The following is a 13,366-nucleotide window of genomic DNA, read 5'->3' as shown; positions in this document are numbered from 1 at the left end:
ACTGATGTAAAATACTGACCAAATACTGAACGTGTGAACGTGGCCTTATATAGTACTGCTGCACACTGGTCACACTTGTCCAATCAACCCCCACTCTCCATTGATAAATTTCACCTGTTAGTTTCCTAGAAAGCCTATTCTTTCCCCAGCTTCACCCTCCACTTCTCATCAATTCTGCTCAGAACACTCCTGGGTTGACCTGATCGTCCCTGAAGTCTGTGTGACAGTGCAGCACCAACAGTCTACAGCAAGACGAGAAATAAACTTTGAATACACTATTTTCTATTGATCTTTATGTTCACATTTACAATATGAATATATACATGTGCCGCGTTTCTGTATATGATTCTGTTTGTGAACATGTCCATGTGTGTGGATAAATGTGTAAGTTTCTGTGTTTGAATATACATATGCATTTGTGTGTTCGTGTGTATATGTACACCCCTAAGTACACATTTGTATGTTTGTGTGTTGAATCCACACACAAAGTCACAGGTATTAAGTCCATGTGTGTGTGAGGATACACATACGCATTCTATATAGAATATAGATAAAAAAGTTGCAAAAAGAAATAATCAGATCAGAAGAATGATAACATTTTATTAAAGTATACAGAAAATAACATCAAATTATGTGATCTAATGTTAAAGGTCTTACTAGGATTATTTATCTTTTTTACTATGGACTAAACTAGTAAGCAGGGAGTTGCTACCTACCTGCCTGTTGTGCCCGATGCTGTTTTCCGCCGGCACAGAGTGGTCAGTGACCGCTCCAGCCTGCGATTCAGCAGCTTCCACTGACATCAGGTCACTAGAGCAGCAAATTCTCTTCCTAGCTCTGTTGACGGGGCGTGACTGCTAATGTCATGCTGATTGACAGCCGGCTCCCTGCTGCCTAACTGTGGGAAGTTGGCTGTCAATCAGCATTATGTTGACAGAGCAGCCCAGAAAAGGAAGAGCTGCTCTCTTGACATGGAGCAACTGAATCGCCCAAGAGCAGTCAGTAACTGCTCTGAGACGCAGCTGGATAGAACAGGCCGGTGGTTGCCTTTGTTAGCAACAACCTGCCTGTTAGTTTTAGGCCCATCGTAAAAACAATAGTCCTGGACAACCCCTTTAACAACATTTTAAAAATGATCAACAAATAGTCTCATTACAGACAACTACAACTAATCAGGATAAATTGCAGACCAAATTAGACACTCATTTCTTTTTTTTCAGGATCATTTCTCATGTTGACAAATTAGTTTATGCTTGTCTGGTTTCTCAATCGGGGCAATATTCCTGGGAAACTCATGACGTTTTGATTGCCATGTGGTTTGCAGCTCTCGTTTTAGTATGCGTATTACTTCTTTTACTATGTCATCCGTAAATTCTTGGCATGTTGGCTCATACATAGTCTTCACAACCCAAGCCCTTCTACCCTTTGAGAACTCCACACGATATTGAACTGTGACAACAGGATCCTCAGACAAGGTAGCCTTTTTCACAACTGCTGGTACCCGATCAACATTGCGATTATGGTCAAGAGCAGCAAGCTGCGTTCGAGCTACCATGACATCTATGAAGTAGTGTACCCTTTTGGTCCTGTACTTGAGGCAAAGGTTATAATATATCTCAAGTTCACCAGTATGACAAAAATGTGTAATTTAATGGAGTTCTCGTAAAAGTGTCTTGTTCAGCAATGTCTTTCAGAAGGTCCATTGCTGGGGATTTGTCCAACAGCCACTTGATTTCCAGAAATTTCTCCCCAGACAGTGGTAGATGTGAGCATCTTGTATATTGTTCTGGCCCCACCCATTCATGGACATTCTGAATATGCTGAATGACTGATTTCCATCGGCTTACTAACATTCCCGTGATTTTGATGCAGTGAAAAGTTTGTTTCTAACAGATTTAGCAAGGTGCCAGATATCGAAGTGATGGTCAAAGTGTGAATATTTTTCTAGCATTAGCTAACAAATGGACGTATGGCGGTCAGTAGCAATGACATGGATGTTCAAAGCCTTTTTTTTCAAGTGCAACTGAGGAGACATTTGGAGCTGCTTGCTCTACAGAGAGAGCACATATTTTTCACGACGAGTATATGCAGTAAATTGCCGAATATCCTGGACTATCACACTGTCCATCTCCTGCTAAACAGACTGAATTCTGTTTCATTTCACCTAGAACTTGATTTTGTTCCTTCTGCCACTTATGGTCTATAGCAGGGAAGAGATAGTCAGTTTGGTTTTGGCAATGTGTTGATTTACCAATAGCCTTCATTTTTAAAATTTTGAAAAACTGCTGCATCTTCAAAACAGCACTCAAAAGACAACTTGACATTGCCAATGGGCCAAAGACCATGTTTCGGTTGACCCTCCCAAAGTTTCAGGACATGACCATTGATGCATTTTACTTCAATACTGACCATGCTTCCAACATTTTTTTTTTTAAGAGCAACTAGTTGGCCGGTACATGTCTGGCTGGATTGACAGGGAACTAATGCAAGCAAGGATCTCAGTGAGCAATCAAATATTAGGTATTTTGGTTCAAGTGCATGGTTTTCACATACATGACACAAGTCCTCAAAATGATCATTCACCTCACAATCCTCATCACTATTGACTATAAAACCATCCTCACTCTCTTCCTCACAGTCAGATAGATGAAAGTTTCACCCCCTGGTTCCACCACAGTGTTGAAGGTTTCTTCACTAGGCTGTAAGCGAGGCTGTAATTGTAAATCAACAGTGTTTGAGGGTCCTGCACATACTTGTATGGGGACAATGGAAAAACAACTTCAATGATTGATGTCAGTTCAGTGAAATGACGATTATCATCAGTTGGAGTATCTTAGGCTTCTATCTCCATTTGAGCATAATCATGTTCACTAAGGAAAGCTAGCTGCAATTTTTTGGGGTTAACTTTCATGGGAGTTATGGGGAATACAGGTTGAATTACATGTTTTATTGTGGGTTCCACCTCTGAAGAAGGATATCTATGATGCTCCTCACTGCCACAGCTAACATCTGGGCAAGATCTTTTTGCAGACCGTTTCTTTGGTGAATGTTTCATATCTAACTCAGAGTCAGAACTTGACTCACAAAGCAATTGATCTAGATCTAAAAGGGTAATTGTAACATCTGGATCCTCTTGTCGTGGCTGTGTACTTTTAGGTGTGCTCATTGTACGTCTGTGTTTTTGTTTAAAGTGTGTCTGAGTATGGTGAGTTACTTGAAATTTTTGATATTCAGTGTTAGAGGCAAAAGAGCGTTTCTTTTTTAAAACTTCTGGAAAAAAATCCCTGTCCACCACTGGTGTTGCATGCTGTTGTTCAACCATCACATTTGATGTTGGTACATGTATGGGGACAACTGAGGAAGTGCTCAGCACATTTGCTACTAAACGGGAAATGTTGGATTGTAGTGTGTTTGCAGGTTCATTTCTAACAACAGTCCTTCTTTTCTTTATGATTGGTGGTGGTCCTGTTGACTAATACCTGTGAAGTTGAAGGTACTTGCATAAAAATAACTTCCAAATACAAGCAAAATACGTTATTTGTCTCACACCTTGCCATCCAAGATTTTTTGGACCATTTGGTCAACGTTCAAATTGTATTGCCCAGTTTTCATGACCCATTGATGAATGAATCTCTAGGGTGAGGTGTAATATCCTCTCCGCCATCTTGTCCCTGTCCCTATCCATCCTTGACAGGTCAATCAGGAAAATTCTCTTATATAGAAGATCTCCACTGAGAGGATCTGATATTGTAGGGACCTGAATGGGGAGAAGATGACGATATAACATCATAAAGATCCCATGTAAGAAATCTCCGGAGCTGTTACCGGCTTCACATGATCACTACATCCAGTCATGGCCGCGTCCTGCCCCCGGTATAACACACAATCACATTATAGTCACATACAGGGATTTATCACAATGTCTCCAATCCAGCACCAAAAACACAGAACAAATCTAAAAGATAGAAAAAAAAGTCTAAAACATTTAAATCTTTATTAAACAAAACAAACGGCAGAACCAGGGAAGTCAGTAACAGATAATGATTAGTGTTGAGCGAGTATGTTCTGTTAACCCTTTCGCCGAGTATGCTCGGGACGAGCTCCGAGTATTTACAGCTGCTCGGTGATATGGTTGAATCGCTCCGGTGTGCATGATTTGCGACTGTTTGACAGCTTTATTACATGTGAGGAATGTCTATTTCTTACACATTCCTCACATGTATTAAAACTGTCAAACAGTTGCAAATCATGCACACCGGAGCGATTCAACCATATCACCGAGCAGCTGTAAATACTCGGAGCTCGGCCTGAGCAAACTCGGACAGAACATACTCGCTCAACACTAATAATGATATAACCTTGAAGGGGATAATAACAGCGAGAGCAGCGATGGAGACTCCGCCTTGCACCCAGGGCCAGTGAGTAATGTGCAGTGTGGTCGGTGCATCTGTTTTTCGGATCAGTGGTAAATAGTAAAGCTTCTCCTATTTTCTACAATGTTAGTAACAGATGACAATGTGCTGTCAGTGATTATCACAGAGCTATAGACTTGTATGGGGAATTTTGACTCAGATCAAAAGTGGACATGTCTTGGTGATCTGTATTTTTCAAAACACCCACGACCACGTGGACAGCTCCATAGATGATAATAATTACGTGTTATATCCATGAAAAATAAATGTCGGAATAATGGCTTATAGCAACCAACATGGAGCAGGAAGACAATACTGGAGACTGTACAGTAACAGAGCAGCGTCATGAGGGAAGTGACCCAATCTAATCCAATACAGACAGATCCTGATATAGAGACACAGACGGGAACACGTTCTGTCTCCTGGAATGTGACCGCAGCACTGAGGGGGTTAATGTACCCTGCGCTCAGTAATGGAGAATCTCCACATACCTCCACCTGCAGAGCCGGACACTAGATATATGGCTGTTCTGTGCTTACACGCATAGCTCCCAACCATCTCCGATCAAGTGGGCAATTACTAATTTGAGGGAACTATCCCGCTGTCCCGGGAGATCAGGGCTGTCTTCCAACTTCCACTCACTCTGTGCGAATTTTTTCTCTTCTCCCGTCTTTATTGCTCCATAGCTCCTCCTAGGGCTGGGGACTGGATTTCTTACATACTTACATTCATTTAAATAGATAATTATTTTTGTTTCTTTAGATCTGATCTCACCGGGATTCGAACCCCCAACCTGCATCATTGTAGGCAACAGCAAAAAGTATGAGCCTCAGACTGCACTGACAATCATGGGAGAATTATCTTTACATGAATGTACATTGTAGACTTTAACCCCTTAACCCCCGAGGGTGGTTTGCACGTTATTGACCAGGCCAATTTTTACAATTCTGACCACTGTCACTTTATGAGGTAATTACTCTGGAACGCTTCAACGGATCCCCCTGATTCTGAGATTGTTTTTTTCATGACATATTGTACTTCATGATAGTGGAAAAATGTATTCGATATGACTTACGATATGACTTTGTGAAAAAATTCAGAAATTTGGTGAAAATTTTGACATTTTCACAACTTTTACATTTTGAATTTTCATGTCCTTAAATCAGAGAGATATGTCACACTAAATAGTTAATAAATAACATTTCCCACATGTCTACTTTACATCAGTACAATTTTGGTATCAACATTTTTTTGGGTTAGGAAGTCATAAGTGCTAAAAGTTGACCAGCGATTTCTAATTTTTACAACAAAATTTACAAAACCATTTTTTTAGGGACCACATCAGATTTGAAGCTACTTTGAGGGGTCTATATGACAGAAAATACCCAAAAGTGACACTATTCTAAAAACTGCAGCCACAAAGTGCTCAAAACTACATTCAGGAAGTTTATTAACCCTTCACGTGCTTCACAGCAATTAATCGAATGTGAAAGGAAAAAATAAACATTTAACTTTTTTTCACTAAAATTTTATTTTAGACCCCAATTTTTTTATTTTCACAAAGGTAACAGGAGAAATTGGACCCCAAAAGTTGTTGTGCAATTTCTCCTGAGTACACTGATACCCCATATGTGGGAGAAAACCATTGGGTGCACGGCAGGGCTCAGAAGGGAAGGAGCACCGTTTGACTTTTTCAACGCAAAACTTGCTGGAATTGAAAGCGGACGCCATGTTTCGTTTGGACAGCCCCTGATGTGCCTAAATAGTGGAAACCCCCCACAAGTGACCCCATTTTGGAAACTAGACCCCTTAAGGAACTTATCTAGATGTGTGGTGAGCACTTTGAACCCTCAAGTGTTTCCCAAAAGTTTATAATGTAGAGCCGTGAAAAAAAAAATCGCTTTTTTTTCCACAAAAATTATCTTTTAGCCGCAATTTTTTTTTATTTTCACAAGGGTAATAGGAGAAATTGAACTCCAAAAGTTATTGTGCAATTTTTCCTGAGTACGCTGATACCCTGCATGTGGGAGAAAACTACTGTTTGGGTGCACATCAGGGCTCGGAAAGGAAGGCGTGACGTTTTGGAATGCAGACTTTGATGGAAGTTTCCAAATTGTATAGGTGCCCTAGATATGAAGTGCATTCGTGTCAAGAAGCCGCCAAACTCAGGCTCACAGTTCTTTAATTACAAAAAATATTTCTCAGTAGTGCTGGTGGCTTTAGCTGACAGTAACTACTGTTTTGTACTTGCTGACATCGATGCCTGTGTGTCACGCAGGGTGTGGGAAAGACTAAGTGCAACACAAAGGGAAGAGGGGGAGGAAGCCCAAACACTAGGGAAAGGGGGAGTGGAGACCCCTAGGCAGATCTACTATCACCCTGCCTGCCCTACTGTCCCTATATAGGTTTCACACCTATCGCCAAGCAGGACCCTAAGCCCTGGATGTCCCTAGAGCTTGGCCCAAGATAGGCAGGCGGAAGAGTGAGCACTGGTCAGGCCCCACTACAAACTAAAGACAACAAAGTAGACAAACAAAGGGTATAAACTTAGCTTGAGCAGACACCAGAAGAGTAACGCCAACTGTCCTAAATGGGCACCAGAGAATAAGCTAACCGACTGCTAGTGCTCCAAGCCTGCACATAGGTACTTAGAAGTATCACCGGCGATTCTCTGGAGCAAACTGAGTGTTTTTAATACCCAGGCAAGGGTATGTCAATCAGCAGCAGGAGTGAGGTCGCCACTGGGTCTGTAATGCCAAGCGCAGTGACTTTCTACAGCCAGATCCAGGGCGACTGTCTACTACACTTGACACCAGTGACACTGGGAGTGCGTCAAATGCTTATATATTTCACTCCTCCTTTGCTAGGCGGCTTGCTGAAACGAATCTAAACCTTCCCCAGCCATGTGCGCTTCCAGGAGCCTCTGGTCCGCCTGCAACATTTATTATGGCTGCTGATTAGGGTTTTGCGCTCTAAAGCCATGTTCTGAGGCCATTTGCGCGTAGAGGTTTGGACAGACGGAGGCGCATTTTTAACATTCGACTGACGAATATGTTGAGTGTGCTTTTGGATTGTTAACCTCTAATTGGTGTATATTTGACAGTGCTATACAAATGCATCCGGCCAATGTCCAGGCAGCCACAAAGGTGGCCATTCTTTTGCATAATTTTGCATGAACACATGAAGCTTCCTTGGATGATGTTGAGGATGTGAGAGTGTTCAACATGCCATTACCACAGGACATTCAGCGTGGTCCACAACCTGGTCCCTCTGGCCTTCAAGTCAGGAATATTTTTTGTGATTATTTTATGTCACCAGAGGGTAGGGTCCCATGGCAAATGGAGTTAAGCAAATAATGTTAGCATTAGATCTAATTGTATGTTAATTATTTTATGATTGGCTTTTTTTCTAAATTTTCAAAAATTAGTAGTTAGGAACTCACATATGGAGAGGGTTTTATATCCGGCCTCTTGGAATCTGGAGCTTGTAGAGGACTTATGGGCGAAGGTGAAAATACGAGATCTCTGTTCAGAGGAAAATTTAATATAGAGATAATTTTCCCATTTTAAGATGAATGGAGGAGGAGGTTGATAATTTTACCTGAACCAAGACATAATCGCTGAAATTGTGTTTTAGTTTGCTGAAAAATTGATTTAGAGGGTAGCTTGTCAAAAAAGTGCTTTAGTTGTACATATCTAAAGAAGCCAGTGGAATCGGTTGACTCAACTCATGAGAACCTCGAAGGAAGGTCATTCGTTATTGACACTGAAAGATTCCACCCGATCTTTCACTGCTTCGATCCATGTCCTGAAGGTGGGATCTGAGTATCCAGGTGGAAAATATGGGTGACTCAATATTGGAAAAAGTACTTGGGAATAGCAACATTGTTGACCACTTGATTAATACAACAATTCAATGTAGGACCTATTGTGCGGTGTGACTTCAAATAGTTAGGTATAGACTTCGCAGACCATGGAAGAGCACGTAAAGGAATGGGACAAAAACTTTGCTCCATATGGACCCAGGCTTTGCTTTGCCCATTTCTGAACCAATCCACTATTCTTGTTGGGTGACCAGCTAAGTAATATAACTTAATATCAGGGAGGCCAATACCACCTCTATCTTTGGACCTTCAGAGAATTAACCGTTTAAGTCTTGGAGCTTTCTCAGCCCAAATGAAAGCTCTCTGTATGGATGAGATTGTCTTAAAAATACTACAGGCAATTTAATAGGAAGGTCTGGCATAGAGTATAGAATTCTTGGTAGGATGTTCAGTTTGAAAATCTGGCATCTACCAAACCACGTGAAGGTGGATTTAGACCTGTTGCAATCACCTTGTATAGAATTGATCAGATCCGGGAAGTTATCCTGATAAAGCGATTGGAGATTGGCAGAGAGGCGTATACCCAGATAATTCAAATGTCTCTGTGCCCATCTAAAACTGAAGGAGTCTTTAAGGTCTTTTATGCATGTATCTGGGAGATTCATATTTAAGGCTTCAGATTTTGTAAAATCAATCTTGAAGTTAGATAACTGTGAATAGAACTGGAATTCTCGCATTAGATTGGGAAAGGAAATTTTAAGCTTAGTGATAAAGAAGAGAAGGTCGTCTGCATAGGCAGCAATTTTATGTGAGTTTTGGTGGATTTTAATAACTTTAATATTTTCATTAGCTCATATATGTCTGAGGAAGGACTCAAGGTTTAAAATAAGGGGGCAGCCCTGTCGTGTTCCTTTATAAATATTGAAAGAGTCTGAAAGAATTCCGTTCACCCTAACCCTTAAACCTTGTTTATTTTGAGTACAATCAGCCTGTCATAATTTTCAGTTGACAGGCGGATGCACCTGTCAGTTATTATGCCCCTGGCGGCACTAAAAACCTATGGAATCAACTTAAGCATGGAGGGAGCAGTGGACGTGGCCTGCTGGACTCAGATTTGCCTCAACTACATGTAAAATAAAAATGAAGATGCATACAACGGGAGAAAGGCCCAAGTGCACCTCTTGTGTGAATAAATGGACAAACGACTTGTGGTGTTCTTTTCTCATGATGAGTCGGAGAAGTTTCCCCCACATGGTTAATGAATTTTCATTGACAAAGGTCTCCAAGGATATAACAAAAATGTTTTAAACCCCCGGCTTTAATCCATTTGAAGTCTTGGGGCTTCCCGATGCCCTGAGCCAGCACAGGAAGAACTGCCGCCCACCTTAACTGGAGCAAAATCGGAGTGGGATGCCTGAAGGTCCTTGTGCCAGTTGTACCTCAAGCAGTAGCCTCGAATCCGGGACTCCTTGTTGTTGGCTACAGAAGTCCCACTCCTTCTAAATGTAAATGTTTTCTGAGGCCCTATGCTACGTGTGTTCCAGGGTGTATTGGAGTGACTTCTAATTTTTGGCATCCCTTGCACATAGTGCATACACTTTACCAACCTAGTAATCCCACTGCTTCCAAATGGGGAAACAATGTTTTTTCCAATCCCCTCCACGACAGCACCACCTGGAGGTTGCCTCCCCATCCTAATTAGGGACAGGAAACACAAGAGGTTAAATAGCCCCTCCCCTATACTATCACCAGTGTTTTCCTGTCCCTATGGGATGAAGAGTTTCCTAGGGTAGCTGTGGCCTGTGAGCAGTGCCCTAATAACATACCTGAGCCGGGCTGCAGGGATCGAGCGCCTCTGGCCTTCCTCCCCTGTTATCTCCCGTTCCCTCCGGAGTGGGACCTCCCCACTCTCCTGCGCCTTCTGGTAAAGCTGAGTGGGTGGTGGGCTGGGGGCCTCCTGTAGCTCCCCAGCCTGTGGATTGTCCTCTGTCCTCCATGGCAGCGTCCAGGGCGCATGCAGGACGCACCGGAAGTACGCGGTGTTCGGCCGGTGACGTCACTTCCGGTTTGCGCTCCATGGAATGCATGGGGCTGCGGCAGGAAATTTGAAACCGCAGTTTTCCCTTAAAATGGACGAAAACTTCCACCTGATTGGTGGGAGTCGGCGCTGGATCTCGGTTCCTTCTATAAGAGGCCCAGATGAGAAGACACCAATAAGGTAGGACAGAAAATGTCTGTATCTATGGAAGGTGTTGTCTCAAAGCCTGCATCTGCAGAGCCTGGCTCGAACCCAGCCCAAGTAAGTGCTCCTGGGATAGGTTATTCTCCACTCTCTTGAGCAGGATCCGAGATACATCTTCCCTTCTAATTTTAGGGAGACAAGGATCCTGCACCGAAAGTGGGTGAAAGTACTACAATACGCAAATGTGTCATTTGTAGAAAAAAGCTTACCTCAGGCCATAAGAAACCCCTGTGCCATAGATGTACGGAGAATATTGTGAAAGAGGAACAGTCGTCCCTTAAGGAAGAAGTTAGGGGAATGGTCCGGCAGGAAATACAGTCCTCACTAGCTTCCTTCTCACAGTCCTTCCAGCAAGTGAGGGCTGAGGGTCCTCCCCCTGGCTAAAAAGAGGAAGTATCCAGTCAGGGATACTTCAGACTCAGAGGAAAATATTTCTATGGAAGAGCTTGAAGAGGGTGATCTGAGTGCAGACCAGGGAAGCGAGGAGGACAAAAAGTACTATTTTTCATCAGAAAATATGGAAGAGTTGTTATTGCAAGTGAGGGACACTATGCAGTTGGAGGAAGAGAAAAAAAACGTACAATCCAGGATGAGATGTTTGGGGGCTTGAAGTCGAAGAAAAAGCTAGTGTTCCTGGTGCACGACAATATCCGTAGTCTCATCATGGATGAATGGGAGTTTCTGGGAAAAAAGGTTAAATATTGCTGGAGAAATGAAAGAGAGATTCCCGTTAGATGAGAGTATGACTAAAGGTGATCAGAGGTCAAAGGTGGTCAGAGACTCCAAAAGTAGATGTTTACGTTGCGAGGGTGGCGAAAAACACGACCCTTCCATTTGAAGATTCCTCCCAACTAAAGGATCCAATGGAGAGGAAGATGGACAGCCTGTTGAGGAAGACATGGGAAACATCTGCGGCTTCCCTGAGGACAAATATCGCCTCGACTTGTGTAGCACGATCCTTGTTCCTCTGGTTACAGCAATTAGAGGATCATCTCTGGAAAGGTACTCCTAGGGAGGACCTTCTTGCATCTCTTCCCCTACTGCAGAACGCCACAGGATTCTTAGTGGATGCCTCTGCAGAGTCTGTTAGAATTGCAGCAAGATCGGCAGTACTATCCAATTCCACGAGAAGGGCTTTATGGCTGAAGATGTGGAGCGGAGATAATGTGTCAAAATCAAAGCTTTGTTCCATCCCGTTTAAAGGAGAATATATGTTTGGTTTGGCCTTGGATGAGCTATTAGAAAAAGCTTCGGACAAGAAAAAATCTTTACCCGAGCCAAAAGTTCCAAAAAAAAATTTAGGAAGAGGCCATTTCTTCCATCTCAGCAACAGCAATCGCTTCACTATAGAGGCAAAGGAAAATCTGGTCGCAGGTCTTACCCCAAAAGGTGGAAGAGGGAAGAATATTTTTCAAAACTCAAGACAAGACAGACAATGACGCCAGGAAGGTAGGATGCAGGACTGCAAGTTTCCTTCCACAGTGGCGGCTAATATCAACACACAGAAAGATACTGGAGATAGTGGAAACAGGAGTCAAAATCGACTTCGCTGCTTACCCACCAAGAAGAGTAGAGATAACAACCTTGTCTTCCTCAAGATTGCAGAAAGTCCTAATATCAGGTCTTCAGGATTTACAAAATGCAGGAGTAATATCAACAGTTCCTGGCAGAGAAAGAGGAGAATGTCACTATTCTCGAATATTCTTGTTAAAAAAAGGCATCAAGTGCCTACAGGATAATTCTCAATCTGAAACGTCTCAACCAATATGTAAAATACTGAAGGTTTGAGATGGAATCTTTAAAGTCCACAATTCCACTGATTGGGGAAGATTTTATGATGGCAACAATAGTACGCCCCTTGCAGGTCTATCATGTGCCAATTCATCCTTCTTACAGGAAGTTCCTCAGATTTGCTGTAAGTCAAAATCAAAGAATACATCATTTTCAGTTCGACATGCTTCCCTTCGGGATTTCGTTGGCTCCCCGCTTGTTCACGAAGCTCATGGTGGAAGTGTTGGCCTTTGTAAGAAGACGGGATATCAGTATCATTCCATATTTGGACGATTTTTTTATTAATGGCTCCCTCAGTCCCAATATTGAAGGAGCACCTCCAGATGACTCTTCATATTCTGGAATCATTGGGATGGCTGATAAATCGCGACAAGTCGGATCTACTTCCCTCCACCAAGAAGACCTTTTTGGGGATTCTTCTAGATTCCCAGCAGCAGGCCTCGTTTTTGCCAATGCAAAAGCAAATTCAGCTGAGGTCAAAAGTCCGTGCACTAATGAACCAGAACAAGGTCTCAATAAGATTCGCCATGTCCATCCTGGGGACCATGACCTCCTCTATTCAAGCGGTGCCTTGGGCTCAAGCACATACAAGGGTTCTCCAGAGCTTCATCCTTTCCCACTGGGACAGATCTCTAAGTTCCCTCACCAGCAGGATTCATCCACCAGAGCAGGTGAAAGTATCTTTAAGATGGTGGCTTTGTCCGAGAAATCTGGAAAAGGGAACAATATGGTTTCAGCATCCATTTGTGTCAGTCAAGACAGACTCCAGCAAGAGGTGATGGGAAGCCGTAGTCTCCCAGGTGGCCTTTCAGGGAATTTGGTCGCAAGAAATTGCGGATCAGACCTCGAACTTAAGAGAATTGAAAGAAGTGGAAGAGACCCTTCTGGCAGTCGAGTCCCTACTCCAGGGGTCGCATGTCAGAATATACTCAGGCAATATGACAACTGTAGCCCACCTGAAACATCAGGGAAGCACAAAGAACAGAAACCTGCAGTTAATCTCAGCAAGGATCTTTCGCTGGGCAGAGCTTCATCTCCTATCCCTGTCGGCTCTGCACCTGAAGGGCTCTGACAATTATCAGGCAGATTTATTAAGCA

At 42.8% G+C, this 13,366-nt stretch overlaps 1 protein-coding gene across 1 annotated transcript in view; it reads right to left on the bottom strand.

Moving 5' to 3' along the window:
• LOC141270719 (uncharacterized) overlaps positions 1–13,366 on the bottom strand; it is a 477,393-nt gene that overhangs the window by 160,140 nt on the left and 303,887 nt on the right. The gene's annotated exons all lie outside the window — the stretch shown is intronic.

Source organism: Phyllobates terribilis, unplaced genomic scaffold, assembly GCF_046119375.1.
Source record: "Phyllobates terribilis strain yellow unplaced genomic scaffold, ASM4611937v1 Scaffold_5__5_contigs__length_657084704, whole genome shotgun sequence".
Taxonomy (NCBI): Eukaryota; Metazoa; Chordata; class Amphibia; order Anura; family Dendrobatidae; genus Phyllobates; species Phyllobates terribilis.
Note: the sequence above shows the minus strand (reverse complement) of the source record. Positions and strands in the feature narration are given on the sequence as shown.